Genomic DNA, 15,586 nt, shown 5'->3' on the forward strand with positions numbered 1-15,586 from the left:
AATGTCTTCTTTTCTTGTTTCTAGTGCTTCGTTTTCTTCATCTCTCTTACCATCGGTTAATAATAATAATAATAATAAGAAGAAGAAGAAAAAGAAGAAGAAGATGCAGCAGCAGCAGGATGTGAAACGCAACACTGTGAAATTCAGTCCTAGCATATGGGGGGATCAGTTTCTTACATTCGATGAGGTTTCTTTTTTTTTTGTCATTATAAACACTACTAGAAAACAATGCATTTTCCTACAAATAGTACACACAAATTTCCTACGACAAGTAATTCCAACAAATTTCAAACGACTTTTCAACAAAAAAAACTAGCTATAATTTTGCTAAAATATTGCAACAATGTAGTGATAACACGATTTGTTCAAGCGTAGGAGGTTTGTGTAGGAAAATTGTAGGAAGTTTACAACATGTTTTTGTAGCAACTTTGTTAGAAAAGTTGTTGGAAAATGGTTGAAAATAATTGTTAAGCATGTGTTTTTCCAATACAACATTTTTGTTGGAAAATTGTTAGAACATGGGTTTTCCAACGAATTTCCTACGAAATTCGTCGTAAAAAATGCATCATTTTCTGGTAGTGTTAGCTAACGATACACATTAATATCTGATATCTAATCCCACATCATTGCGACAGTCGTCCATGATGTCATGATCAGAATGACGTTTTGATGTACCAAAAAAATTCATAACCGTCGGATATTGTTCTTACTAATAATTTTTCAAAGTTTCATATCTCGTTTTTATCAAAATGACTGTCTCAGAGTTTTGATGGTGATCATTCGATATTATGTGAAATGATTGAAATTAGATTAGCATGACGTACCATAAATATAATTCCTGTTATGAGTGAGAAAACAATCAAGGCCAGTTATGAGGTAGGGTCGGGCGATTGACAGACGTCCCCGGCTCAATACTTCGATAGGCCTGAATATTTTTATTTTTTTTTAAATTATAATTACTTTTTTTGAAAAAAAATTGTATTCTTAATGTTTAAACCCAATCATTCAACTAATTTAAGGCCCAATTTTTTTTTCACATTCGTCTCAAAAAAATTTCATGATTCTCGGAGTTGACCCTGAAAACAGTCTTATAAGCTATTTTGTCATGTAGGCAGATGATATAGTGATTCAAAAACAAGTTATTGAAGAGCTCAAAGAAGAAGTAAGAAAAGAGCTAATGATCACTAATGCATCAATGCAACATGTGAAGTTGCTACAACTCATTGATGCAATCCAACGACTCGGTCTCGCGTATCATTTCGAACACGAGATCGAGGAAGCCTTGCAAAATATCTATGATACATATGGCGAAAAGTGGATTGATCATGATGCCCTACAAAGTATTTCACTTTGGTTCCGACTCCTACGACAACAAGGCTTTAATGTTTCATCAGGTATAATTGTGTTTGGGATTCCTTATTTTACCTCCTGGCTTTAATGTTTCAACAAGGCTTTAACTTATTTAAGACATGAGTTATAAGTTACAAAGTTGTAACTTATATCTTATACACTACAAAATCTAACTTTTCTAAACACAAAATAACTTAACTCATAATTATAAGCTATAAGGAGCTAAAATAAGGAATCCCAAACACCCCCTTAGTTACAAGCGGATCGAGTATGAAGATGTAACCGGAAAAAAAAACTAATGGTATAAAAAACTTATAATATATGATCTATTAAAAACTCAAAATATAATACTTTATTATTTATGATGATTTTATATATCTTATAAAGAGTTAGATGCACTTGAGTAGCAGACAAATAAAGACGCCTCAGTTTACTCCCATAAATTTCCTTTGGATAAAAGGTATATCTTTATGAAAAGACACACGTTTTAAATAAAGAAGAAAATCATAAATATATGTATCTTATTAGAGTATTCATATCCCTATTCTATCTTCAAACTTTAAATTATATAAAAGTCATTATTTATTTTTTTAATTTTAAAAAGTAGTAGTATTTTCATACTTTATCATTATCTTTTCTCTATTTCATTAACAACCACTTTGTAAACAAATACTAAAAAATTATAGAGGGTGAACATCTTTTCAAATATACAGAATTATCATTAACTCATCTGTTTTCTCTGGTCCAATGTTGTAAAAGTAGGATTACAGGGCCGAGTACTCTCCGAGTATTCGTTACAAGGTATGTAACCGAGGCGAGTTTCTGTAAATCCGCCTAGTTACTAAGAATCGGTCAAATGGGATCAACCTCAGCCAGAATCACATCTTATCGGTGAACTTGGACCGATTTTGACTCAAAAAAATAAAACATAATTGTTATTTCAATAATATTAAAGAACAAATATCAATTTTTTAATTAATGATTAGTAATTTTTAAAATATTTTATATTTAAAAATGTATTTCTTTTATTTATATTGATATTCACCTATTTTGTTATTAATATTAGTAAATTTGTTATATTTGACATATATATATATAATAACCAAATATTAATTTTCTTTATATTTACCATGTCCGAGTACTCTCCGATTACTCCCCGAGTACTCTCTCCAAGGGGGTCGGCCGCCTAGGGACCGCCTAGCGACTTTTGCAACATTGCTCTGGTCACAACAGCCTAAGCTATCCCCTACATTATATAAAACTCACTCACAAAATATAAAGAATAGGATGTGAATGCTATAAGACTATGTGTAGCGGTTTAACTAAAAAGTGAAAAATGTAGCGTCCCATTATTGTCACGTACGCATAGCGTTCAACAATTTTACTCAAAAGTAAAAATGCTTAATGGTTGAACTTAAAACACAAATATTGTTTTTTTATATAAAAATATGTGTATAAAAATGTGACTGATTGGATATAAATGGTGACACCACCACTTGAGCTCCCTTTGCCGCCCTTGGCTTAATGGTCTAGTGGAGGTTTGGTAAGCAAAAGATATTGAGGTGGCTTCACTAAAACCAACCTAATATTTATAGGTTGTGCATATATAAAAAAAGTATATGGTAAAACAATATGTTTTTTTTTCCGTAAGGTCATTTAACAATTTTGTTACACTTAAAAAAAATCTGTCTTTTTTCTTTTAAAAGTCAGTTAACAATATTGTTCACATAAAATTCTTTATACATATTAAAATTGAACATACATGATTTTTTTTACTTAATAATATTACGTGAGAAAAAAATCTGAGATGATGTATTAAGTTGAACATGTGACAAGACAAAATATTTTATATTTTGTTTATAAAAATCACTCTACAAGTTAATATCGACCACAATTGATTTTTATTTTTTACTTGCTAATATTATGCATGTGAACTAATATTGTGCATGTGAGACAAAACTTGAGATGAGTTGCTGTTTTAATTGAACACGTGGCAAGGTAAATTCCATACAGTTTTCATTTTTTCGAAAATTCTTAAAATAAGCGTTTATGAACATGTTTTTAAGGTTTTAGGTGTATTTTGCAAGAAATTTCCAAAATAAGTATTATAATCTAGTCGTGATGAGTAGTTTGTATAACCACGTGTCTTTAAACTAACCGTAACGAGCATATTTACTAACCATTTACTCGTCACGACTAAATAAATTTTATGTCTCGTAATCAACGTCCACGAGTAATCCATAAATTCTTTAGTCGCGACGAGTAGATTGTAATGTTAAATTAGTCGCAACGAGTTAACTACTAATAAACTACTCGTGTAGAGAATGTAAACTAGGTAAACTAGTCGTCATGACTAAAGGACTTATGAGTTACTCGTGAGCAGACATGAAGCTTATTTAGTCGTGACGAGTAAATGATTAGTGAACTTGCTTGTTACAGTTAGTTTAAGGGCGCATGCAAGTTTTAACTGGTTCTACAAACTACTCGTGTGTAATCATAAATTACTCGTCACGACTAGTTTATAATACATATTTTGTGAATTTCTTTCAAAAGACACTTAAAACCTGAAAACGTTTTCATAAACGCTTATTTTGGGAATCTTTCCTTCATTTTTTCTTTTCTGTTTTAATAAATTCAATAAGTTAATAATAACAATTATTTTTTTTGAACAACCAATTTTATTGAAAACCAAGGACTAGCGAGAAACTAGCCAACCAAACATCAATACACCCGCAAACAACATACCCGAGAACAAGATTATAAACAAAAAGAAAAGAAACACCAAGTTTCCCAATCTACCCTCACTAATTTTACCATGTTCTTCACCCAAAAGTTAATAATAACAAATAGTTTATAGAAAGCAATTTAATAAAATAAATCAGCTTAGATGATGTAACTAAAACAAAAAGAAATACTAAAAATATATACAAGGATTGTATAAATAAATTTATTACAAATTTATGTACAAGTGATTTTTATCACTATTATAATATAACTTGTGAATATGTTTTCATGATTTCATCCAATTATAATTAAGTGGGTTTTAAAAAATTAGTATGTTAAAATACTTTAATTATAAAAAAACAGAAAATATGTGTTTTTAAGTGAAAAATACTATTAAAAGACTTTTAGAAAAAAAAACAGAAATTAGTATGCTGGTTTTTTACGTGCATAAAATTATCAAATGACTTTTATGAGTAAAAATACAAATTAATATGTTGGCTTTCATGTGGAAAATATTGTTAATAGACTTTAGGAGAAAAATATGAAACTATGTTGTTTTTTCATGTTTAGCAAAGCTACTCCAAAAATTTTAAAATTGAGCTTTTCAAAAATACTTTTTGCTTTTCAAATATCAAAAAAACAAACAAGCAAAAATTAAAAAGCTCACTTAAACACCCCCTAAGTAAGCAATTCTCTCATGTATGTCATGTTCTACCAATCTTCCATTGTCAAATCACTTAAACTCTTAATTAACTACCCAAGTACCCAACACACTTTAATTTTAGATACCACTTCTCTCAACTACCATAAAACCATTTCTCTCTCGTAAATAAATGACAAATATATCGGATAATCGGTTGAGTGCCTAGTTCCAAATCAAACACCTAGTGTCTATTTCGGGTACTTATTACCGATTTACATGACCCAAAAGATGGGGTGTCCCTTTCTCAAGAGCACGGAGTTAGAAATTTTTTTATTTTAAAGGGTGTGATATGACACATTTAATATTCGATAGCGATATGGTATATTTAACTTTATCAAGGTCATGTATATATTTATTTATTATTGGCCAGGCTCTTTAACAAATATGGTGGGGGTACTTTATGTGTTTCTCTTTTCATTCATTATATATTAGGGTTTTTCTATAAGATGTTGGCCATACAGATTTTAATAATTCTTTTTAATTAAAAAGACGGGTATAATAATCGATTGATAAAATTTAATAGAGTTATATAATGCAACCGAGAGACCAAATGGTGACGATCTAGCAAATTAACAGTTGGGGTCATTTCCTTCAAAATTTTAAAGTTATGGACAAAAGATGAAGTTTTAACAAACCGCATAGATCAAATGAGTAATATATCGAGTAATTTATTTTAAAAAGAAATTATAGATAGTGATTTTTGAAAATAGTGTTTTGTATAATGATGGATAAAACGCTCCTTTTATATTTCATAGAAACATCCAAACGATTTACAATGAAGTGGCGGGCAACAAGCTGCGCCGCAACCCCCTTTTGGATAGCAAACCCAATCCGACTAAAAACAAAGTTTTGATTCTTATGGGCTGATACGTTACTATACACAACTTTTTTATGGACTGATACGTTACTATACACAACTTTCTTAAACACATATTTTCAAATATATGTTTAAAAGAGGGGTATGGGTTAATCTTAAAAAAAAAGTTACTATTCTACGGAGTCATGTAGTGCAAATCATCCTTTGAGAAATAAAAATAGCAATAAAATGATTATAAATAATTAAATATTATACTTTGAGTTTTTAATACAACATGCTATTAGTTAAATCTTAAATTTGAACCCTAAACTGAGATGAGGACTTGCATAATATACGTTACAGGAATATTTAAGAAACATTTGAATGAAAAGGGAAATTTTAAAGAGTCCTTGTGTAATGATGCTCAAGGAATGCTTGCTTTGTATGAAGCATCGTATATGAGGGTGGAAGGCGAAAAAGTACTAGATGACGCCCTCGAGTTCACTAAAACTCAGCTTTCTATCGTAGCGTCTTGTGACCCTTTATTAAGAACCCAAATACAACAAGCACTAAAGCAGCCGCTCCGGAAAAGATTGCCAAGGATAGAGGCCGTGCATTATATACATGTTTACCCACAAGAAGCTTCCCATAATGAGGGCTTGTTGAAGCTTGCAAAGTTTGATTTCAATGTCCTTCAATCAATGCACAAAAAGGAGCTCAGCCAAATTTGCAAGTACGTAGCTTATAAACAGCCTTTACTTTATCCTAGTTGAAGAGGTAGGTCCCAGCAGAGCCCAGTTGGACCCGCAAGACTCACCTTGAACAGGGACGTCTGCGCGGTTGGACCCGCAAGACTCACCTTAAACAGGGATGTCTGCGCAGTTGGACCCGCAAGACTCACCTCGAAGAGAGACGTCTGCGCAGTTGAACTCGCAAGACTCACCTTAGAGGGACATCTGCGCAAAGACCAACTGGATCCGCAGGACCAACCATGCTCAGAGACGTGACGTCCTTACGCGCAGTACGCAAGCTGTTCCCGCAGGAAAAGCCTCCCAATGGTGACGTACTCCGCCTGTTCCCGCAGCTACGGATACTAGCCATCAGGGAAGGCTACCCGCACAGCAAGGCTACACGCACAAGGCACTAACTCTCAAATAATTCAGTAATGTCACCTGAAGAGGGAATGAGCAAGCCGGGAATACTCCCGCCCAAAGCCGGGAATTTTCCCGCCCAAATGAGCCAGTCCGTACGCTACTGGAGGACCTTTTGTACTATACCTGCCAAGGTATGGACAAAAGATCTGACCAAAGCTGCGACAGCTCACTGACAACAGTACGACGAGCAGCACGCTCTAGTACTTAATGTCACTATCAGCCGCTGCCTACTCACCAACCCTTGTCGTGGCACGTGCATAGCCTGCAGTTGGTGGAAAAGGAATAGTACACAGCCGGCCATGTCACTATCAGCCGCTGCCTACCCACCAACCACCAGCACGGCACGTGCGTAGCCCACAGTTGGTAGAAAAGGAATATAATACAGCCGGCTGTACCTTCTTGGACACCTACCTTCGGCTATAAATACTCCAACACCTTGGAACGGTATCATCGTCTTCTCTCTAGCTATTTCTCTTAATATACCCTTATATTCAAGAGCAATCTAGTCTGATTCTCACGCCGGAGGGTGGTCACAAGGAGGTACCCCCCCCTTCTCAGTGACGAGCTCACGGTGTCTGTTTTGCAGGTCATCAGAAGAATAACCATCTTGACGGACCTAACCCTCGTGGGAAACATCTATTTAACCCCCAGATTATCCGTAATCTGCCGTGGTCAATTAATGTTTCTTCACTAGTTGTTTATTAATAGTATTTAGTTTAGAGCATGTTTGGGGTTGAGTTTGAAAATTGTTTATTGTCTTATTTGCTTTTTCAAAAAGCCAAGATTATAGGCTTTTTGAAAACTGTCTTTTAACCCTTTCAAAAAGATAAAATAAAAAGAATTTTTGTGATTGCCAAACACCATTTAACTTATTGACTTTTTAAAAAAGCCAATAAGGTATTTTCAAACTCAATCCCAAATATGCTCTTAATCAAGTTATGAAAACATATATGCTAATCGAGTGAAAGCTAGCTAATGCAAATTAATATATGATAGATGGTGGAAGGACTTGGACATGGAACAAAAACTACCTTATGTTCGAGATAGATTGATAGAAGGCTACTTTTGGATACTAGGAATCTTTTTCGAGCCTCAACATTCTCGTACAAGAATGTTCCTAATGAAAACTTCCATGTGGTTGATTGTTTTGGATGACACATATGATAACTATGGTACATATGAAGAACTCAAGATATTTACTGAAGCTGTTCAGAGGTACACATATATAGTGCATTATTCTTCTATACTTTTTTAACGGCAAATTTCGTAAAAAAAGACTAGCGGGAAACTAACAAAAACCCCGATACAAACAACCAACGAAACTAAAAGGCGGAAAGAAAAACACCAAAGAATTAAAACTATTAAAGAACCAAAAATTTCACAAGATCCAACAAAGGGCTTCAAACCCTTTTTCTTCTATATATAGTTAAACAAGATATTCCATGCCCTCGATAATCATCCTCAAGTCGCGAGCCAACCTAATTGTTGCATTAACCTCCTCCTTTGTATAGTCACGGGCCGTAGGACAATCCTTAACAACTTGTGACTCATCAAGCCCTTCCTCACTTAGCACATCATCCCGAAGATGCTCTTCAAACATACAATTATGAACAATCTCCTCCACTACCATAGGATCCGGCTGGTTAATTTTGACATTTCCAGTCACCAATTTATTATGTATAACACTAGCACTACAGTTCATTACCCAAAAAGACGGGCCAGTTCCTCGTCAACTCAATTACTTGCATCAACAGGATCAGAGAGCACTTCAAATATGTTATTGGCCAATTGGCCCCTGAACAGCTCGTGAATAGTTAAACCCCGTCTTAATCATGTTAGCACCACTCGCGTTACCACTCGTACCCGAATTTTTATCCTTACTTGAAACCGGTTTTTCATTTTCACATATCCCCAACAATCTATTACCTGTAGTACTGCCACGAACATCAGGACCAACTCTTTCTGACGTCGGAGCATGCTTAGGTGGTTCGTTAGTGGTACCATTACCTTGTCGGTTCTTTCTAAAAACAAGGGTAAAATCAACCAATTTATCACTAGCTAGAGATTCAACAATGATAGGTGTTTTTATTGAATGCTCTTTGGCGGCCTTTTATGCTAAATTAAATATCTTTATAATTAGTATAATATTCCATTGTTAATTTATATTGGGTAGATGTCAATGAGCTCCTTGGATGTGCTTCCAGAATATATGAAACTAATATATCAAGAACTATGGAATCATCACCAAGGAATGGAGGAATTACTTGAAAAGGAAGGGAAAGCATACCAGATGCACTATGTGAAGGAGATGGTAAGCTCGATATCCTCTTATGATCGAGCAATTCATAATTAACTTATAAATGTTAAGTCTTGTATAATTAGCAAAATAAATTATGGTTGTGCCATTGCTTCATATGGGGATACAGGCTGAAGAGGTAGGTCCCAGCAGAGCCCAGTTGGACCCGCAAGACTCACCTTGAAGAGGGACGTCTGCGCAGAAACCAACTGGATCCGCAGGACCAACCATGCTCAGAGACGTGACGTCCTTACGCGCAGTACGCAAGCTGTTCCCGCAGGAAATGCCTCCCGATGGTGAAGGACTCCGCCTGTTCCCGCAGCTTCGGATACAAGCCATCAGGGAAGGCCACCCGCGCAGCAAGGCTACACGCACAAGGCACTTAGCTCTTAATCATTCAGTGTCACCTGAAGGAATGAGCAAAGCCGGGAACAATCCCGCACAGTGGCGGGAGGGGGAATACTCCCGCCCAAATAAGCCAGTCCGTACGATACAGGAAGATCTTCTGTACTGTACCTGACGAGGTATGGGCAAAAGATCTGACTAAAGATACGACAGCTTATTGACAACAGTATGGCGAGCAGCATGCTCCTGTACTGTATGTCACTATTAGCCGCTGCCTACTCACCAACTCCTGTCATACCACGTGCATAGCCGGCAGTTGGTGGAAAAGGAATAGTATACAGCAGGCCTGGTCACTATCAGCCGCTGCCTACCCACCAACTACCAGCAGGGCACGTGCGTAGGCTACTGTTGGTTGAACAGGAATACTATTCAGCAGGCCACACCTCCTTGGAAACCTACCTTCGGCTATAAATACCACAAATGGTATGACCATCTCATCTTATCATATCTTACCATATTATCATCATATTATACCTGATATCTGCTCTAGCAATCTCTTAATATACATTTATATTTAAAGAGCAATCTAGTCTGATTCTCACGCCGGAGGGTGGTCACAAGGAGGAACCCCCCCTTCTCAGTGACAAGCTCACGGTGTCTGTTTTGCAGGTTATCAGAGGAACCATCTTCTCTGGGTCTAACCCCTCGTGGGAAACATCTATCTAACCCCCAGGTTATCCGTAATCTGCCCGGGGTCCGGTTAGTGTTTCTTCATTGGCGCCATCCGTGCATAAAAGCTAGAACTTCATTTTTCTCCAGTTTTTTCAAACTTCTAGAAAGATGGTTAAAGAAACTCCGGTAACCACAACCCCAGCTACTGGGGGGAATACCGGCTACACATTTTTTACAAACACTACCCCGGTTACCCAAGCCGGGGCAAGTGAAGTAAATTTTACAAACACTACCCCAGTTACCCAAGCTGGGGCAAGTGCAGTAAATAATCGCTCACTGGGATTCACCGATACCCAGTTAGAGAAACGAACAAGGCTCCCCCGCCAAACACTCGATGAAGTTAAGGCATGGGCGGAGGCACGTCAGAAGGAATTCCAAGCTGAGTTGGACGAACGCTTGCGTTCCGTCCAACAGGCTGACGAATTCGAAGAATACTTGGATGATGACTCGGAGGAATCCGACTCCGACGCGAACCCTCGCCATAGGGCAAAAGGGAAGCGTAAGGAAACGGACTCCCAACCGAGAAGGCATTTTGGAGAAGCCTTCAAACCAAAAAACACAGGTGGAAGTCTACGTGACTTCTCCAAAACATTCAGACCAAACGTTGCAAATGCGGGAACGTCCAAATTTGCAAGGGACATTGCGGAAGCAATCGCCCCAAAAAGTGCCAAACAAATGTCCAGCATAGGCACATATGATGGTATATCTGACCCAGATGATCATTTGAACAGATTCATAGCAGGGGCAACCGTCAGTAGTTGGACGGAACCTACGTGGTGCTACATGTCACACCCGGCCCTGAGCGGCGGAAACAGCCGGGCGCGCGCGAGTGGGGATTGATAATTAAGCACGGGCCATTGCAAACATTCAAAGATTTTCATTGCGCATGAAAAGTTTAATACAAATACATTACATTGTTTAAAAATTATAAAAACATCCAAGTATAAAAACTGTTGATTTCCACGCCATATCCCCTTGCGCGGCGGGAACAACCACGCGCATCGAAGGGATAGAACTAAAATCTTCCAAAAAGCTAGTTTTAGATGTTCAGCGTGAGGTGCTCTAAGTGTGACTCCATGCGCTACCTAGTTATCTCCTGAAAGACACGTAAAAACATTCGAATCAGTATAAACTGAGTGAGTTCACAAGTTTTAGTAACTTGATAAATCGTATTGCATCATAATCTTGATACAAATCATTCTGAAACATAATTCTGATATCTTCATTAAAACACATGCTTGGTAAAACATAGTTCCATCAACATATTCTGATAAAATCGTTCCGCGGTTTACGCGCGAACATTTCTGGGAACTGTGCTCGTCTATGCAAAGTGGCGCTGCCACTACGAGCTAAAATAAGTAATACCGTCCCGCGGGTTACGCGCGAACGTTTCAGGAAAATGTGCTCGTCCATGCAAAGTGGCGCTGCCACTACGAGCTAATCAATAATTCCGTCCCGCGGGTTACGCGCGGACGTTGTGCCGGAAAACAAGGCGCTCGTCCATGCAAAGAGGTGCGACCCCTACGAGCGGGCTCAAACCCATAGTACTGCCCCATGACCATACTAGGCACTCGTCCATGCAAAGAGGTGCGACCCCTACGAGTGGGTGGATCAAACCAGCAGTCCCTACCCTTAGAGTTCCAATGGTAAAGTGATCACTTACTCGAGTTCTAGCGCACACACATCGAAAACCTTAGATAACCGTTCGCATTGCTCATCATGAAATATAATTTAAACACATAATCGCTTGCATAGCTTGTAAGTATACCATGATAAAATATTACTTAGGTACGTGTCCCTCGCCCCGAAAACAGTTTAAAAACAGTGAAAACAGCGAGGATAGGGGCTGTGAGACTCACCTGTGGTTCTTGTTAAGGGATTAAATCGAGATTCGGGTTTTCTTGGTGTTGGCCTTGGAATTGAAGGTCTAGAATACGATTAAATAACAAGAAGCATATATATTAAGATCAAGAAATAGGAGAATATAAGGGTTGGAAAGTAGATCTCAAGGTTATATTCTCGGCTTACCTAGTAACAGGATCGGAAATGAAAACAACGGATGCTTGGGAGAGGATTAGTGCAAGTTTGCAGTTCTTTGAAGTGTGTTTTGGGTGATAATTTAGGTTACATATTTATAGGCAAACTCAAGGGAACACAATCCCTTGCTTTAGGGGATTGTAATCTTTTCATATCTAGGGGTAATGATGATAAAGTATGGAAATTATTATTATTTATTTAAGAGTGGAGTAGTGGATAAAAGATTTTGATTTGATTTGGTCAGGACATGCAGGTCTGGGGTTGGTGAGAATAGGGTGGCTGACAGTTGACTTTTCGTGTTACAGTGTGCTTTTTCAGGTACTTTTGTTAGTGTACAGTAAAAAGTGGAAAATCTCTGAAACACGCTACTGTTTCCTTTTGGGCGGGAGTAATCTCTTTACAACTGGAGAATAGACTAAGTGTTCTGCGCGTATTACTTTGTGCGCATAGCTTTCTGCGTGAAGGACATTTCTTTGCTGCGGGTAGGTGCGTGACCTTCTCGCAGTCAGGGACATTGAGTTTTATTTGTAGATTCTCCAGGTGGTCTTGGTATTTCAACATAGTGATCAGTTATGTTGAAGTCAACTCCATCTTGGAGCTTCAGACAAACTAGCTCTCAATGTTCCCGCCATGCGGGGAGGTTAGTTCCCTTCCGCACGCGCATAAACGATTTAGGATGCACCCGCCTTAGCATCATGCGTGACGGTCAACCCATTAGACATCATAACGTTAAGGTACATGAAAACATAAAGCCAAAACATTCGCGCATGGCGCATATAACATATGCCCACGCTGGTTCTTAACATGGCGCGCTCGCGCAGGGCGCACATAACAAATGCACGCGCTGATTCTAACATAGCGCGCTCGCGCAGGGCGCACATAACAAATGCACGCGCTGACTAACATGGCGCGCTCGCGCAGGGCGCACATAACAAATGCACGCGCTGACTAACATGGCGCGCTCGATATTTACAATCACCTAATTATTAGGTTGATTACTTAGTTTATAGGATTGAGAATTTTACCGGGTGTCACATTCTCCCCCTGTTAAGCGAATTTCGTCCCGAAATTTAGGAGACGTTGCTGGCAGAAGCCATGCTCTGAAAGAGGTGTGGGTATTTCTGGCGCATTTGATCTTCTCTTTCCCAAGTGAATTCAGGCCCACGCCTCGAGTTCCATTGAACCTTTACTAACTTGATTTTGCTTCTGCGCAACTTTTGTTCATTCCAATCGGTTACTGCTATAGGTTCTTCTACGAAGTGCAGCTGTTTGTCGATGTGAATCTCTTCCAACGGCAAAATCAACGTTTCATCAGATAAACACTTTTTGAGGTTGGACACATGAAACGTATCATGAACTCCACTGAGTTCGGCGGGTAAACGGAGTTTATAAGCAACCGGACCGATCCTTTCCAGAATCTCAAATGGTCCAATGTAGCGCGGATTCAACTTTCCTCGCTTGCCGAAACGGGGGACTCCTTTCCATGGAGAGACTTTCAAAAGTACTTTATCCCCTACTTGAAATTCCAATGGTTTCCTTCGCACATCTGCGTAGCTCTTCTGTCTATCGCGCGCTGTCTTAAGGCGATCCCTTATCTGAAAAATCTTGTCTGTTGTTTCTTGGATCAATTCTGGACCAGTCATTTGCTTTTCACCCACCTCAGCCCAGCACAGTGGGGATCTACACTTGCGCCCGTACAAAGCTTCGAACGGCGCAGCCTTGATACTTGTGTGATAGCTGTTGTTGTAAGAAAATTCAACCAATGGGAGATGAGTATCCCAGCTACCACCGAAATCGATTGCGCACGCGCGCAGCATATCTTCCAATGTCTGGATTGTTCGCTCGCTTTGCCCATCCGTTTGAGGATGATAAGCTGTACTCATATCAAGGCGAGTACCTAGAGCTCCTTGTAACGATCTCCAAAATCTTGAGGTGAACCGACTATCTCTATCAGAAATGATGGACACTGGGACTCCATGTTTTGAAACTACTTCTCGAATATACAATCGGGCTAACTTTTCCATCTTATCGGTTTCCTTGATCGGCAGGAAGTGTGCTGACTTAGTTAGCCGATCCACAATAACCCAGATCGTGTCGTAACCCCCAGGTGTCCTTGGCAGTTTGGTGATGAAGTCCATAGAGATTTGTTCCCACTTCCACATGGGAATTTCTGGCTGTTGAAGCAACCCTGATGGTTTCTGGTATTCAGCCTTTACCTTCGAACACGTCAGGCACTTACTGACATACGTCGCGATGGCGCCTTTAAGATTGGGCCACCAATACAGCGCTTTAACATCTTGGTACATCTTGTCTGCGCCAGGATGTACGGAATACCGCGTCTTGTGAGCTTCGTTTAATACTTGCTCGCGCAATCCTCCCTTGAGAGGGACCCATATGCGGTTAGCGAAATATAGATTGCCGTTCTTAAGTTCCAAATTCTTAATCATACCCCCAAGGGATTCGTTTTTAGCAAACTCTGGTTTCAAAGCTTCTTGCTGAGCGTCTCGGATGCGGGTAGAGAGATCTGCGTGAATGGTCAACCTTAGAGCCTTGACTCGTAGCGTTTTTATTCGCTCCTTCCTACTTAGCGCGTCTGCTACCACATTCGCCTTTCCAGGGTGGTACTTTATTTCACAATCATAATCGTTCAACAATTCAACCCATCTTCGTTGCCTCATGTTTAAATCCTTTTGATCAAATATATGTTGAAGGCTCTTGTGATCCGTAAAGATTACACACTTTGTACCATAGAGGTAATGGCGCCAAATCTTTAGCGCGAAGACAACCGCTCCAAGTTCCAGATCATGCGTTGCGTAGTTCTTCTCATTGGTCTTGAGTTGGCGCGAGGCATACGCTATGACTTTGTTTCGCTGCATAAGGACACATCCGAGTCCCTGATGTGAAGCGTCACAGTAAACGACGATGTCGTTCGTCCCTTCGGGCAGAGACAAAATTGGCGCACTACATAACTTCTGTTTCAACATTTGAAACGCTGCTTCCTGATTTTCGCCCCAAACAAACTTCTTGTCTTTCTGAGTTAGCGCGGTCAGAGGTAGAGCTATCTTGGAGAAGTTCTCAATGAAGCGTCGATAGTAGCCAGCTAGTCCTAGGAATTGCCTCACCTCAGTTGGGGTTTTTGGCGCTTCCCAGTTTTCGATGGCCTTGACTTTGGAAGGATCAACGTGTATTCCTTTCTCGTTTACAACGTGACCGAGAAAATGAACTTCTCTAAGCCAAAACTCGCACTTGGAAAACTTCGCATACAACTTTTCTTTCCTTAACAATTCCATAATCAATCTCAGGTGTTGCTCATGCTCGGCCTTGGTCCGAGAGTAAATCAGAATATCATCTATAAACACAATCACAAACTTGTCCAAGTATGGTTTGCATACGCGGTTCATCAGATCCATGAATACAGCCGGCGCATTAGTTAGCCCGAAAGGCATCAC

General features: G+C 39.0%; 1 pseudogene across 1 annotated transcript in view; it reads left to right on the forward strand.

Moving 5' to 3' along the window:
- The window catches only part of LOC143550754 ((E)-beta-farnesene synthase-like), a 30,372-nt pseudogene continuing 14,786 nt past the window's right edge, over window positions 1–15,586 (forward strand). The window contains exons 1-5 of the transcript XR_013138381.1: window positions 1–187; window positions 1,112–1,394; window positions 5,937–6,306; window positions 7,724–7,955; window positions 8,901–9,038. The product of XR_013138381.1 is annotated as a (E)-beta-farnesene synthase-like (transcript). The remainder of the gene's footprint in view (window positions 188–1,111; window positions 1,395–5,936; window positions 6,307–7,723; window positions 7,956–8,900; window positions 9,039–15,586) is intronic.

This window comes from Bidens hawaiensis, unplaced genomic scaffold (genome assembly GCF_021521415.1).
Source record: "Bidens hawaiensis isolate Kalapana, Puna unplaced genomic scaffold, B.hawaiensis_p1.1 tig00016156_1, whole genome shotgun sequence".
In the NCBI taxonomy this organism is placed as follows: domain Eukaryota; kingdom Viridiplantae; phylum Streptophyta; class Magnoliopsida; order Asterales; family Asteraceae; genus Bidens; species Bidens hawaiensis.